This window comes from Ischnura elegans, chromosome X (genome assembly GCF_921293095.1).
Source record: "Ischnura elegans chromosome X, ioIscEleg1.1, whole genome shotgun sequence".
NCBI classification, from domain to species: domain Eukaryota; kingdom Metazoa; phylum Arthropoda; class Insecta; order Odonata; family Coenagrionidae; genus Ischnura; species Ischnura elegans.
Genome location: NC_060259.1, coordinates 20147082 through 20159236, shown reverse-complemented (window position 1 = coordinate 20159236; position 12155 = coordinate 20147082).

Below are 12155 nucleotides of genomic sequence, written 5' to 3'. Positions count from 1 at the left end.
ATTACGAACGAAACTGGTTGTTTCAGGTGAGATATGTTGGAACCGTACCATTAGGATTTTTTTTCCTTTTGTATTTTGAGTCCTTTTGAGCTATATGCAAGGCCGGATACAGGATTTTTTTCTTGGGGTGCACAAGGGCCTGGCAGTTCAACGGTCTTCTCATATTTCAGATTAAAAACAACATACAGCAATTACTGTACGAAATATTCTCTTTATTATATTGGAAGATATTAATTTGAAAGTAAATGATTAATGTTCCGTAATACAAAAAAACGAACGTGATGATAACCGTTTTAAAAATCTTGTCTCTTTCCGAGTGTCTAGGGGGGCATGTGCCCCTTCCCTCAATCCGCCTATGGCCATATGTGCCTCATCAGAAGGTTCTCTGTCTTTTTACTTTTCTCATTTTTGCAATTGAAATATTCATTTAACAAGTGATAGTATAGTACATTAGTGCAATTACTTTTTGTTCTATAATTTAAACACAGTTTAGTTATAATAATATAAATTAACACCGGGACACGTTTCATCACATTAAAATGTCACAATTGAAAAAAATATTATTTATAAAATTATATAATATTAAATTTCAAACCAAATAAAATAATAAATCCATAATACTTTAGAAACCATGCATCAGTCAATATAACGTTTCCATGATGTAGCTTGTATTAACGTGCAATTATATTATGACGCATTTTGACCTCATTAAATGCACCTCAGCTACGCAATATCTTTGGCAATTAAATAAATGTTTTGGGTACAGTCACTTTCATTCTTTTCACACCACTGTCATTAAAATAGCTTGTAACCTCATTGTAGTGTATATTTCTTTTTTGCATAAAATTTGCAACTTTTTTCAATTTTTTTTATTATGTCTGAGAAATAAATGTCGAGAACTAAAATGTAAGTCAGTAGTTTATCAATTGGCAATATTTGCAATGATCTACACATATTTCGCATCAGGACCGGCCCTAGCAGGTGCGGGGCTAGGGGCGAACCTTCAGTGCGGGGCCCTTCACTTAAAATATTAAACTCAATACCCCATCTGCAAACTCGAGCATTTTGAATCCCTACCACTCTCTGGCTAAGTATGTGTTCCCCTCCCAAATTCAGACTTCGTAATTACGCCGTTATGATACCTTGATTCAAAACTATCGTATATTTTAATTTTTTTCACGAACCCGGGGTCCCCCAAAGCGCGGGGCCCGGGGCGGTCGCCCCACCCTAAGGCCGGCCCTGTTTCGCATTGTTCAGCAATAGTTAATCCAGGCATATTTTCACCAAAGAGATCATGCGAATTCCATTTTAAACCTTTATTTACTGCACGACGCATTTCGATTCTTCCGCATCAATTTCAAGTCGTCCATGACAAAAGAACACAAATGGTAATTTCCACACTTTTCATTCAAAACTCAACAACCGACCATGGTTTTAACACATTGTGTCATTATCAAGTATTTTGAAACCATGGTCGGTTGTTGAGTTTTGAATTAATAGTGTGGAAATGATCATTTGTATTCTTTTATCACGGATACATCGAAATTCCAGAAAATCAAGCCTGAAACGATTTCATAATTTCAAGTCGAATGGCATGGTGGACTGTAGTGTAGCGAATTAATATTTCGTATTAATAATGTAACGCAAGGGTGTACCCAGGATAAAAACCAGGGGGGCAAGCCATGGCTGTTCAAGTTGTAGGTAAAATTTAAGCATGGAAAAGGTGAATGAAATTAACATTTTAAGGAAACTGTAACAGCTCTTTATTTGATTTTAAAATTGTTTTTATGAAAAGATATTATTTTCCTGAAAGACATTTGCTATTTTTACTTCTAGGGGGGGCAGCTGCCCCTCCCTAGAAGTGAATATAATAATAATAAAAGTAATACACCTCGCTGGGTACGCCCATAGTGTAGCGAATAATTATTCTTAGAAATTACAAGATATCTTTCATTTACTATAAAAATAGTCAGTGAATTAATGATTATATTGAAGTCAAACTGTGTCAGTTGCACGAAAATCGTGACGCCATCATCTCGTGACCCTGCTTTATTTTCAAAATATTTTCATGGAGTTCTCCACAACTTTTGTACTTTAATTTTACATTCTAACCCTTTGCTTGACATTTCACTCAGAATGATACTATCTTCTTAAGAGCAAAAGCGAATATTCGGCTCAAACGACCACTTTTCGATTTTGCATTCGAGGGGTTTCGAGGCCACCAAAAAAAGCTTTTCGGGTGCAGTCAACTCAGCTGGTATTTCTCGCCACGGAATCACAACAAGTTGCACGAAAATGAGCGCGCGTGCCCCCATCACTGCCACCGCGACTGCGCCTCCCCCCCGACCACGACACCTCGGCGAACATCAGTCTTGCCCGAGCACCCTTCCCTGCGCCCGTCCCTCCTGCATCTGTGAAGTAATTACCCGGTGGTTAGCGAGGAGGCGCCTCCAGGAACCAGCCGCTTATCTCTTCGTGATCGCCGAACCATTTATCAACGTGCCTCGCCTCCGTCCCCACGCCTCCGCCCCCGAGCCTCCTCTCCCCCGCCCCCACGCCACCTCCGCCCCACTCCAAACCCCCACCCACCCCCCTGCCCCCACAACACGTCCCACCTCCATGCCACTTATCCCATGCCTTCGGAATCCACTAATCGTCGCCTGTCCACAATAAGATTGCATGTTTCAAACGTACGGGAACCTGTTTGTTGAATGTGTAAAGTATGAGAAGTGCTCGGGTGTCGCGTTCGATGCAATTATTCCGCCGGTACGAGAAATACTGGAGGTCTGGCACCGGCGGACGTTCGTTTCCTTCAATGCCTCTCGAGCATGTGTCGCCCCTAACGAAGTGCTCGCTCGCCCCCGGGGGCTGGCTGGCATCTTCTCGGCGGCGGCGGCGGCGTTGGGGCAGATCCCATCGGAGGCGAAGAGCGGCAACGACGCACCACGGCCCCATGCAAATGCGGTCGCAGCGTCTGGAAGCAACGCATGCATTCATTTCTCCACTTCATCGTGGCTTATGTGAAACGGATATCCAGGGATGAACAACCTACCGCGTATATCTCTCCTCTTCCGACTTATTATATTTATAAAAATAAATTCTGCGACACGGCTTGAAATTTATTTGCGATCTCATCCTCATCTTCAAGCGCAATCCAAGAAGAATTCTTGCATGAATTTTATAGAAAGTCGTCGCGTGTTTTTCTTAAAAATTTTGCCTTTAAATTTTGGCTGCGAATGGTCCCATGATTCGCACCGAACGCGAATAAATATAACGTGGAGTAACAAAATTTATTCTCTCATTTATTTGAATGCTAAACTAATTACATCCTGTTTCGCCTGGCACAATCAATTATCATATTTTAATATTTTTTTATCCTATATCTCTTCAAAGCGATCCCTGTATACGATACTAACCGTGCATGTATGAACCTATTTAAATTACTAACCATTCGTAGATTTGGAATCATAATGTAAGTGTGTGTTGTAGCTCTCTGATGCATGGTTGCTCGAGGCTCGCACTAAATGCATACTTATGCGCACGTTATAATAATTTTAATAATAGTTTTCCTTTCCCCTTGATTCCCATGAAAGGCACGCTTTTGGTATTAAATGCTGCATGTTGTAGAGAACTCAACGCCAATAAAACATCCTTGAGATAGCTCGCATCTATGTATGTAGACGTATAATGTTAATGTAGAAGGGTTTCCTTTCGGCTCAAGAATTCATCAGCTCTTAAAATTTGAAATACAATCCAGATCGTTGACACTGAATAAAATCTTCTAGAATTGAGGGAAAACTTCAGGGAAGGGATGAAAAGTGGTAAATGGAGTATGATAAAAAAATAAGTCAAGTAACGGCACACGGCACTTTTCGTTATACCAGTACGTTAAATTCACCTGCCATGAAAAGAGTGGTGTAAAAATTTGCCTTCAATAAAATCTCAGAAACATAGCAACACCATCAAATGCCAAAACTTCTTATTTATTTCATTTTTTCAATGGCGAGTAATTTTTACCGGAAATGGTAGGTTAAACTCGTGATCAATCGAGGCCAAGTTAATAAAGTAATTTGGCTTTTCAACGCCCTACCTCGTCGCCAAGATGTGCAAGGTAGGCCCTCAGCTAAAAATTACAATCATTTTAGGTTTCATGAAATAGTGGAGAAAGCAATTTCTTAAAATAATGAGGTAAGGGAGCTATAAAAAAAGGCTATGAATTACTCGACCTAACAGCTATGGCATTTAAATATGAGCAGAATATTATGAGCAGATAAATGATTCGTGATTTACGATCAAGAAAGCTAAAAGGCAGCATTGAAAGTCAGCTGTTGTTTTTTAATGGCGGAAGGCATGCAATATTTTTGAGTAAGAAATGTATCAGTGCGCGGGCAATCTCCGCCTTCGCAAAGGGAGATTGTCCTCTTTCTGAGATGAGGACATAAAAGTCATGCGGGAAAATAAAAGGGACAGCTTTTTAACTTGTGTAATAAAATGGCGGCAAACTTCTATTGCATATGTCAGCAGAGCCGAATGAAATGTAGCCTTCGTCATTGCTGGAAAAATTTACAATTCGGAACACGGCGATAACTGTTAAAACAGTTAGCCATTGTCGTAAGGATGGCTGAGGCTCAAGGGAGTTGTGTAGGCTGAAAGATAATGCGACAGCATCCTTACCCCGTAACAGGAGATCTTGCCAACCCACGCTTTACGGATAATAAATAAACAAGCTTACTCTTATGACACGAAGGAAACGCCGTCTTCCCGGCGTAAAAAAGAGAAGAGTTTACGAAGAAGTCCTAAAAAATCCGTTTAACGACCCAGTTTGACCCTTACGCGAGGACGACGCTTGTTCCTAAGCGGTAAGTGATGATGGAACGCAGCTTAGGGTGTGTACATGGCAACGGTCTAACCATTCATTAGATTAAGAGGACCAATTAACTTAAATTACAGCCACGTAGAATTTCCAAGAATTCGCCATAGTCATACTTGTATTGCCTGTAACTGCCATTATACCTCCTATAGAGCTAGCTTTAAGCCGTTTATTGAAGCCGATTAAATTCAAATTAACTAACCAGGTGATAAAAATGTAATTATATAATGAAGCTAACATGTGACACGATGTTCCCGGAGATAATTATTATAATACTTCCAACAACCTCATGCAACATCTCGATGTTCTCTTTTCCGATGGCTTTAAAGCAACATCATGAGCACAAGGATTAGAATTTTTTAACGTAAACAGTACGCAAATTGGATTTCCTCCAGAAAATAAAACTGGTCCTGCTTGCGTTTAAGTGATTGCGCCTGGCGTGCATTCTTGTAGTTATCATTTACATCTACATGTTTTATTTTTATTTATCTTCATCGCCCCGAAAACAGCTCATTTAAGGCCTTTTACATCGGAGGTAACAACTTGTAACAGCGACTTTCACACACAATCATGCCCTGGGTAGGGACATACTTCCCAGGCGGGACTCGAACCCGCGACCTCCGGTTTAGCAAGCGAGGACTTAACCCCGCCGCTACCGAGGCCGGCAATCCTTATTTAACCTAATACTCCATATTATTGCCATTATCAGGTGTGTTGTTACACTTTTAAAAACAACTTCAAGGAAAAATCTGTAGTACCAGCCATGAACCAATGAACAACTGTAGAATCAGCGACATTTTGACAGCACATGGAGGCGTAGTAATTCACAGTTTAAGTTGCTTGTTAAAAAAATCAAAAAGAAAAAATTAAAATAATATTTTCCATGGCAGATGGGAAATCCACATACTTTGAAAAATTAGGAAATGATTTTTTTAATCTCAAGTTTTATTTTGATTCTGCTGGAGAATACAAGCAGGGGATTCGGAATGAAAAGGGAAATACTTTCCACTAAATTAGCATTTTCCGCTAAGAAAACACAAATAAGGCTTTCAATATAGCACTGAACAGTAGACAGGAATACTATAAAAAACAAAAATTAGCTTGAAGAAATGAATCCACTAAACAAATGATGTAGATAAAAAACTGGAATTTGATCGAATCCCTGCATTGATGCCTCGCAAAATGCAGGGGAAGAACTGCGAGTGAAGGAAAATATGACCAGCTTCAGTTCGGGAAATTCATCATTAGATAAGTTCATAAGTTGGCCCCTTCAAATTTTTACTAATAACATTCATCGTAAATGTTTTACCCAACCGATTTGAAATTGTCTGCGCTGAGAGGCCATTAAATCCAAAGAAAAACCAATAGGTGAACCTACCAGCCCGAATGTGACAGGCATTTTAGAGTAATAAGTTTAGAATCTGCGAAAATAAATAAAAAATATCCTAAATCTGCCTCTTAAATAGCCAGAAGTAATATGATGCAGAGAACAAGGCCTCTTAAGAAACTAACCAATATTAGGAGGCCGTGGCCAATATTAAATTTGGAAACAAAACCTTGAAGAGGTACAATGAGTGCCCGAAAGAGAAGGTGTACCAAACCGGAGAAACAGAGGGCCAGTGGTGAAAGAGCAAATGAGAAATAGTCGGTGGAAAATACCATGTGAAAGGACATGATACCAGAAGAAGAATCTCAACTGAGAATAAAAAGTAGAAGAAAGAAACTGGCACCGACGCCATTCGGGTACATTATGGGGCTTGATCGTCTGATGCAGAAAGTCGTTGACAGGCTGGGAAGGAGCCTGAGTAATTTTGATCAAGTTATGAAGGATGCAAAATACATTAAATAATCAACAAGGAAAAGATAAACAGGTAGGATAATTGAGAGGAAAACCAATCTCAGAACTGTTGATGACGATGACGACCGCTTTTTGGGAGAGTAGCGGAGTTTAGAGGTTGTGACAATTTCTATTAAAACCATCATTAAGGCGTATGAAATGGGTGCTACATTCACAAGTGTCATTCAATTGGAAAATGCCTTATTTAAGCGCATGAAGTTTCAAAAGAAAGACGGTGGGTTCAAGAGAGGGTTGGCCAGAGGAAAGGAGGGGTTGGAGACATATCAATGGAAGGAGGAAATTCAAAAGAGAGGCAAGGATACTAGCATTGGTATAGTCATAGACGGGACCAGAGGAACCCAGAGATGTAAAATACCCGTATAACTCCTAGCAATCGATTAGAAAACATATGTCCAGAGAAGAGTGGCAAATGCTTTGATACAGTTCAAAATAAATTTGTCTGTTTTGGTTACATCCATGGCAAATACTGAAAACTGTGGTAAATTTTTTTTTTTTTTTTTTTTTTTTAATAATATATAATTTATTCCATTTACAATCAAATATTACATTTTAGAACATACTTAAATATTTTGGAATATATAGGTACCCCTGGTACCTATATATTCCAAAATATTCCAAATTACCTTGATAATGACACTTAATACTAACAATTCAGTAGGTCAGGTAATTAATTTTGTGCAGAAATTTATCGTTGGGTATTTCATTGAAAAATTAATAGTAACAAGTACTAAAATCATTCCTTGAATTAACCCTCGAGCGAGCGCGCTGGCGTATTAAGTACGCCAATATTCGAAAACCAAGGATTTCAACACTGCACGTATATTCTGGTCTAGAGTGGTCACGTGTATTCTTACACTGTACTTTGACTGTCCATAGCGCGAGTTTTCAAAGCTCGTAGTAATGTAGCTAATTTATTTTTAGATCGGCAAGAGGAACCGACACAGCACAAAGTACGCCGTGCGACCGGCCACGTACCAGCTATACCTCATGTGTACCTTTGTATCTGTAATACCTATAAATGTACAAGCTTGAACTTATTCCTACAAATTAAGATAAATAAAAAAATAATCGAGAGTTATCATATAAAAGCATGTATCGTGGACAAAGTGGGAGCACCACACGCCCGGTCGTGTAAAAATATGAGGCGCGCCCGCTCGAGGGTCAATTTCGAATATTCTCTACCTTTTCCATTTTAAAATTAAATATGAATTTTCAGCCATGGTGTTTACTACAGGGGACCGCTATCCGGCACTGGACTCCAAGAAAATATAGTCCTCTCCGCCACCTATACCCTCATTGCTCCATTTACGTCAGTGCTCCATTTACGTCTCATTACCTCTCACAGCCAACTGTGATTTCCTGATACCTTTTTTGGCGATCGATCAATGTCTACCACCAAAACCAATACACTTTTTCACTCCAATTTTAACAGCCATCGTATACACGTACTTCAGCAGCTTCTTCATCACTTCCTTTTTCAGGTCATAAATTTGAACGTACTCTCAATTACCAAGGATTTATTTTCTCTACCCATCATTTAGCCTTCTTTCATCTATTTTTATGCAGAGGTAATCCCCTCACTCCTTTACAAGTAATGTTTTCCTCCCAATTTTGTTTTTTTTTTTTGCTCAAATTTAAGTCACATTTATTCTTTACTATTACGCTAGTCATGGAGTATAGAGGGCTCGTGCCAAAAATAGAAAATAATATTTTCCCAGCATTTAAACTTGATTCCCTAGTTTTGAATAGATGGAATCTACTTGATCATGAAATTTTTCCAATTTGAATGAATCATCTCAGGGCGGTAGCATAAATATAGACATATCTATTCTTCAATAGTTTTTTACTAAACTGTTTCGCTAGAAAGCTCTTCAACACAACTGCAAGGAAAAATGTTTTGTCTACACTAAAGTTTTTCTTATTTATAGCTGGTCATCTATTTTCCCTTCTGAACAAAGCGTAAATCGTCGGCCTCATATCAGAAAATTAATGAAATCCAAAAATAAGAAAGTAAGAAAAGTATTGGGCAAACAATAACAGTCGAATAAGAACAGACATGCCATGGAGCAACCACTAAGGATCAGCCAAAAAGGAGAACAAAATCTACCAGCTGCAGTTTACGACGCAGTTTTTAAAATGAGAATGATGCGGACATTTTAAGTCATGTGTTGCCAGAACTATCGTGTAAGCGTAACCATGACTTAAGGAGACCAAAGGACAATTTAGTTTTAAAACACTACTCCCAAACAAGAGAAATTTTTACGAAATACCGATTCCAAATTTGAAAGAAAAACATCAAAAGAGATAGAGAAACAAACTATTTATAGCAAAATAAGCTAAATCATGGTAAATGAATTTCATAAATTCACTTCGTAAACACCAGCAATTACCATTCTATAACGAAGCCATTACATGAACTATAAGACTTATTAGAATTCATCTGATATCATTCTATAAGAAACAGAAATACTACTTGGATGACCGCTTCGCTGCAAAAGCAACATTCAAAAAGGAAACAAGTGTTAGCACGCGAATGTGAGGCGCATATCGCGTGCTCAGATGCCATAACCCAACTGGCCGAGCGAATATCCTGAAACGTATGACTTAACGGAATACTCATGTTAGATTATCTTAAATGAGCATGAGCAAAACATCCAGGGATAAACATGAAATACTTATCTCCATACAAATGATAAGTAAAATCTTAGAGAGTATGAGTGGATGCGTTAATCAGAACGTGGTTTAAAAACCACTGCAATAAAAATTCATCTAGAATGTAATGGCACTATTACGAGCTCTTTACATGCCTCATTCACTATTGACTTTGTATTATGAACTTTATTTTGACTATTACCACTCCAAAGACTTGACGCTGAAAGTGTGCACCAGGGTTTGGATTTTTTTTAGAAACTTAAGGAACCTTCAAAACGTATACGTAATATTATTTCTCTCGTCATTAGTTTGGTGAAAAAAATTGGCATAAGAACTCTAAAAATTCATGCTTATCAGAATTTTCAAATCTGGAAGAATCGATCTTCACGTGACAACTTTCATCTTCGAAAACGGTGAGTTTACACTGGCCTATTTCCTATATTATGCAACAAAAGGGATGAGTCTAGGACAAACAGAAGAAAGAAGAGGTGTTCGAGTTTTACTACCTAGGAAGCGGATTAAACAGCGATGAACGAAGCAAGAAAGAAATAACTATAAACATTTATTTTAGTGGACTCATTGGTCCTTTAGACATTGATAAACGAATAACAAAAAAATTACAACTATCCTGAAGTATGAGTACACAGTATTAAATAATAGATTATAATCCAAAATATAAAAACAATCAATTTCATTTTTTATATTAGTATGTTCGAATTTATCGAATCGAAAACTCTTCTTTTAAAATTTACGATGGATTTTAATCCTTAAACATAATGAGGCAGCTAATTCATCTGCGGGAAATAAACACTTTGAACGATCTATGATACATCATACATCTCGCTACGACGGTGAGGAATCAATAGATAGGAAAGATGAGATCTTGTAGAACGATGTTTTTCATTTCTTTCGAAGACAAATGTGTAGAACAAATAAAGTGGACATCCAGACTTACGAATGTTATAAGCCGCTATTAGGGTGAAATAGACTCGTATTATCCTCGTTTATATTACATATCATACTACAGCAATAGTGTAAGTGTAGAAAGGTTATTGCATTTACAAATGCCTTCCAGATGTTGAAGGGAAGTTACTTTTTGGCCCGATTAAATTTATGAAGATTCCTGAAATACTTAAGGGAATGAGGGGCAAGAGCACGCATCTAATGAGCAATTATGAAAATCATGCATTTAGGTTCAAGCAATAACTTTTATTCTCTCACAATTTATTCGCAGTTACATGCACTACAAAAAATATCTTCCATTGCTAAAAAGAAAAATAAAGAACTGCCGTAATTCACGAAAATGTAAGAGAAAAACAAATGGGAATCTTGTCCCTCATGTGGGGCAAGAGTCTTAATCGCAGTTTTCACAAGTGTACTTTCCCTTTCCAGAATATGCAGTGCAAAGTTCTTTCCTCCATGTTTTACTTTCAACACATACTATCCAACCAACAATTGGTAGATCTGATTTTTTTTTAATATTCCACGACCTCCACAGTAAAAATTAAATTTTCTGGTGAAGTGAATGCCCAGTTTGCCGTTCACAAACCGCCGCTTAGCACCGCAACTCTTAACCTTGTTTTTAGATATCTTCATGTATAGTTTCTGGTTGTAGGGGTATCTCGTAAGATTTTCAGACTGTTTTGCGTTTTTACGTCCCTTATTCGCATGCAATGCTTTTGGATGTGGTCTAATGTTTTCAGGAGAGACATGTGGCTGTATTATGCATATATATGAATAAAACGCACGTAATATTCTGAAATTAAGACAGATCTGTAAAACACCAATCGTTATATTATATATTTTATATTGCAAATACCACGATAATACGTTTACGCATAATCAATTTATAAATTTCTTGACCAACTCCAATAGAATGTATGGAGTGGCATGGTGAAGAGAATGTATTGCTCCTCTTCAGTGTAGTTACCTAGAGAATTTGCTGTCCAGATGCTTTCCGATCGGTTTTTCTCCTACCGTTCCGCATTTTCTTTCAATAAAATTATCAACAGAGTACATTTGATATCTATAACAGAAACTATGAGGTCATAGAAAAAGCAATTTTAAAAAGCGGGGTAGGAGTCAGCGCCCGTGGGGCAAGTGTCCTATGCGGACACTTGCCCCAGGACTCTTACCACAACGCCACTTGATACCCCTAATACGCCATAACACGACCAAATGATGAGCTGCAAAACAGCTAGCTGCATGAATGTTCGAGGCAAGTAATGCATGTAATGAAATGCCAGAAAAACATAGTTGTTAAATTCACGCCCAAAGCACAGATAAGGATTACGCGGTCTTACAATTTAAATAAACGTCGTGTAAAAATGAAAAATAAGAAAAACTCACGTTCTGTCGTTCGTTTTCTTCCACTGAAAGCACCCCTGCATTGTATTCGAAAAAGTAAAAGAAACGGATTGACTACAAGTGGCATCATTCCGGCATGCATAGAAATATTTTGGATAAGGAATCTTGCCCCGTGCAGACTCTTGCCCCTCAAACCCCTACTTCAAATGCTTTGGTAGTGTATTTTCCAGTACATATTTCCATCGATCAGATTTTTTCTTATTCTTAAAACGGAATAATTTTGGTTTTGGCAGTTATGTGTGGAATTTGATGAAAATTTGCTTTAAATATAACTAATAACTTCAGGCTTTACTTTGTGAAACCTCTCCATATTGGAAGTAAGGAAATAAAACTTTGTAAGGTTCACTGTTATTTAATTATGGGCACGACCCTGGTTTCGTAACCTGACGATGTAACCAAGTTACGAAA